The sequence below is a fragment of the Rhinopithecus bieti genome, unplaced genomic scaffold, assembly GCF_001698545.2.
Source record: "Rhinopithecus bieti isolate Rb0 unplaced genomic scaffold, ASM169854v2 scaffold_63942, whole genome shotgun sequence".
Classification (NCBI taxonomy): Eukaryota; Metazoa; Chordata; class Mammalia; order Primates; family Cercopithecidae; genus Rhinopithecus; species Rhinopithecus bieti.
In genome coordinates, this window is record NW_016824266.1 from 23343 (window position 1) to 27930 (window position 4588).

A 4588-nucleotide genomic window follows, 5' to 3' on the forward strand; every position below is an offset into this window, starting at 1 on the left:
CCTTCTCAAAAAAGAAAAAAGAAAAAAAAAGTGGGAAATCAGCTGGGCACGGTGGCTCACGCTTGTAATCCCAACACTTTGGGAGGCTGAGGTTGGCAAATTGGTGGAGGTCAGGAGTTCGACACCAGCCTGACCAACATGATGAAACCTCGTCTCTACTAAAAATACAGCAATTAGCTGGACGTGGCTATGGGCACCTGTAATCCCAGCTGCATGGGAGGCTGAGACAGGATAATCGCTTGAACCCTGGGAAGCAGAAGTTACAGTGAGCGGAGATCGCGCTACTGCACTCCAGCCTGGGAGACAAGAGCAAGACTCCATCTCAAAAAAAAAAAAAAAAAGTGGGAGATTAAGAAAGTATAAAACCCAGCTACTTGGGAGGCTGAGGCAGGAAAATTGCTTGAACCCATGAGGTGGAGGTTGCAGTGAGCCAAGATCACGCCACCGCAGTCTAGCCTGGATGACAGAGAGAGGCTCTGTCTCAAAAAAGAAAAGAAAAAGGTATGAAAAAAGGAAAAATCTCAAAACCTACTTCCTTGTTGCACTGAAGAAACTGAGTACTTATTGTCGGTCTAAGGAAACTAAGTACTTGTATCACTAAGTAATTATTGCTGCACTAAGTATAAGATCCTTTCCCAGAACCCAATATGGATCTAAAGCTTCCATTTGGAGATAGCTGGGCCCCATTAAAATGGAGTCATGAATTGCCCCCCCTCACATTCTTTGAGGAATGAATAAGGTATAGCTAAAATAAAGTATGTTGAAGTTCAGGAAGTCTCATGAGATAGAGTTTCTAGAGGCCCTATAGGAGTGATAGAGATTGAACTAGAGACTTGTGCAAAATGTCTACTCTATCCAATTCAGAAACACAGTCTGACTTCAGGGCTGAGTTACATTGCTGGCTGTTAAACACGGGGTACTTGTGAACAATGCTGATGTTATGTGGGTGCCAGATTTAAGAATATCTAGGGAGGAGCTGAAATATGCCCCCCTTTAAAACTACTACTCTATTCTCCTGAAGCAACCATTGTTAACAGTGGCCCACCCGTCTTTGTGCTTAGGCATATTTTTTTCCTACAGCATTTTTTACTCTATTGGATATTGCCCCATGAAGTTCCCATCACCTTCATTCAGTTTACTTATTGCATTATTATTATTTTTTTTTTTTTTTTTTTTTTTTAGATAGGGTCTCATTCCCATCACCCAGGCTGGAGTGCAGTGGCAAGACCACAGCTCATTACAGTCTTAACCTCATTGCTGTGATCCTCCTGCCTTATTATTATTATTTTATTTTATTTTTTGTAGAGATGAGTTCTTACTATTTCGCCAGGCTGATCTCAAACTACCAGGTTCAAGCGATCCTCCCACCTCGGGCTCCTAAAGTGCTGAGATTACACAGGTGTGAGCCACAGCACCCAACCTATCATCTCTTTTTGATTGGTAATTTTATTACAAAAAATAGCATATTAAGCACTATGCAAGTGTGTGGGGTTTTGGTTTTGTTTTGTTTTACAGACAGAGTTTCATTCTGTTGCCCAGGCTGGAGTGCAGTGCAGTGGCATTACCCGTAACTCACTGCAGCCCTGTCCTGGGCTCAAGCCATTCTGCTTGTTTCCCAAGTAGTTGGGACTACAGGCATGAGTCACCTCACCTGGCCAAGTTTTTAACATTGTTTTAAGTACTTCACATGTAATTATAACTACTCTGAGACAGGTGTAATTAACCCAATTTTTTTTTTTTTTTTTTTTTTGAGAAGGAGCCTTGCTCTGTCGTCCAGGCTGGAGTGCAGTGTGGCGCGATCTCGGCTCACTGCAAGCTCTGCCTCCCAGGTTCACGCCATTCTCCTGGCTCAGCCTCCGGAGTAGCTGGGACTACAGGCGCCCGCCACCACACCCGGCTAATTTTTTGTATTTTTTTAGTAGAGACGGGGTTTCATCGTGTTAGCCAGGATGGTCTCGATCTCCTGACCTCGTGATCAGCCCATCTCGGCCTCCCAAAGTACTGGGATTACAGGCTTGAGCCACCGCGCCCGGCCATTAACCCAATGTTTATAGATGAGGAATTTGATGTACTGACAGGATAAATTAGTTGCCCAACGTTACAAGCTTGTAAGTAGTTAGCCAGATTTTACTCAAGAAGTCTTGTATCCAGAGCCACACTAAACCATTAGACCACAACATTTTTACAGAGGACATGTCTTTTAAGTTGAATACATTTAATTTTATGTAAAATCCACTGAGCTTATCTTTTTTTTTTTTTTTTTTTCTTTGAGATGGAGTCTCGCTCTGTTGCCAAGACTGGAGAACAGTGGCGCGATCTCGACTCACTGCAATCTCTGCCTCCTGGGTTCAAGCAATTATCCTGCCTCACACTTCCGAGTAGCTGGGATTACAGGTGCGCGACACCACATCCAGCTAATTTTTTGTATTTTTAGTAGAGACAGGGTTTCACCATGTAGGTCAGGCTGGTCTCGAACTCCTGGCCTCGTGATCCGCACCCCCCGCCCCCCACCCCGTCCTCCCAAAGTGCTGCAATTACAGGCATGAACCACCACACCTGGCCGCTGTTCTCATTTTTATTTACCTGAGAGCTGACAAAAACTATTTTGGACTGGCATCAGGCCATAGACCAGGCCTCCAACACATATTTAAAGAGCCTTTCCCTGGCCAGGTGAGGTGGCTCACGCCTGTGATCACAACACTTCGGGAGGCCGAGGCAGGCAGATCACCTGAAGTCAGGAGTTCAAGACCAGCCTGGCCAACATGGTAAAACTCTGTCTCTATTAAAAATACAAAAATTAACCAGGTGTGGTGACCACTCTTGTAATCCCAGTTACTCGGGAGGCTGAGGCACACGAATCGCTTGAACCTGGGAGGCCAAGGTTACAGTGAGCCAAGATCATGCCACTGCACTCTGGCTTTGGCTACAGAGTGAGACTCTGTCTCAAAATTGCTCAAATTCATTTGTGTGCAGACTGAATTTGCTGAGATCCATGAATTACTTAGAGGGGGATCTCTATAGAAAATCAGAGATTCCAAAAAAAAAAAAAAAAAGATTCCAAAAGAGAACTAAAGAGCAATAGCTGAATCTTTTTCTGAAGGATTCACCAGACTACAGACCTATGAGCCTGTCACACAGCGATGCTTTGGGAGAAATGACCGCACAATATTTTAAGCCCTATTGCCCCAGATAATAAGTTTTTAGGTATTCAGTGAAATGTTCTAATTTTTCAGGTTTGAAGAGCTAGGTTTTTAGTGACAAGATCTTGCTGTGGTAGGCTGATCTGGAACTCCTGAACTCAAGCAATCCTTCCACCTCAGCTTCCCAAGTAACTAGGACTACAGGCATATGCCACCATGCCCATTTAAACTTTTTTTTTTTTGGTAAAGAGCCAATTGCTCAGTCTGGCCTCAAGCTCTAGCCTCAAATGATCCTCCCGCCTCCACCTCCCAAAGTGCTGGGATTATAGACATAAGCCACCACGCCTGGCCACGTTTACTGGTTTATTATAAAGATATTACAAAGGACTCAGATGAAGAGATGCATAAGACAAGGTATGGGGGAAGGGGTGCAAAGCTTTAATGCCTTGCCTGGGTGTGCCATCCTCCAGGAACCGCCATGTGTTCAGATATCCAAACTCAGTCCTCTTGGTTTTCTAGGGAGGCTTCACGATGACAGCATTCCTTTCCCCAGGGTATAGGACAGAACCCTCTCTGAAATGGGGGTCTTAGGACTCACAGAAAGGTAGGGGAAGATTACGAGTCCTGTCTTAGGGAAGGTAAAAGGGCACAAGTTAGGTGAGTTTCCTGTGGCCTAACAGACCCAACATGACTATAACAAGGGCTATAGAAGTTATGAGACAGGAACTGTGGGCAAAGAACGGTAAAACCAGAGTGACTAAGGCAGATTACCTAAAACAATGCGTGAAACCATTCTCAGGTACATGAATATCAAAGGCATATTTATAGATATGCTATTCCTGCATTTGTGTAATATACCCATGGGTACTTCTTGCATGCCAACCACTAACTAGAGATTAACTGGCCAGTGATTTAAAGTCCTAAGTATGTGCTTAAATCATGCCAGTTTTAGTACCAGAAAATGTTATTTTTCTACTATAAACCTGAAAAAACCAAACAGGGCTCCCCACACCACTCCCAATTTTGTGCCAAGAATCACATTTACTTAAGTTGTATTACAGAAGATAGTGAAGAGGGAGGATTGAGAACTTCCTTAGTACACCTTCACTCCCTCAAATATTTTCTATTAGCACTGTGCATGTATTACTGCCTAGTATCCATTGGCATAGAAGCCTAAGAACTGCTTATGTTGCCAGACTGAGACAAGGATAAGCATTTTTACCAAATACAGGTAAAATCTCATTTGTTGCTGCAATATTTTCACAATAAAGTTAAGCTGTTAGTCCTTAAGAACCAACAGTGTGGGGCCGGGCGCGGTGGCCCAAGCCTGTAATCCCAGCACTTTGGGAGGCCGAGACGGGCGGATCACAAGGTCAGGAGATCGAGACCATCCTGGCTAATATGGTGAAACCCCGTCTCTACTAAAAAATACAAAAAACTAGCCAGAC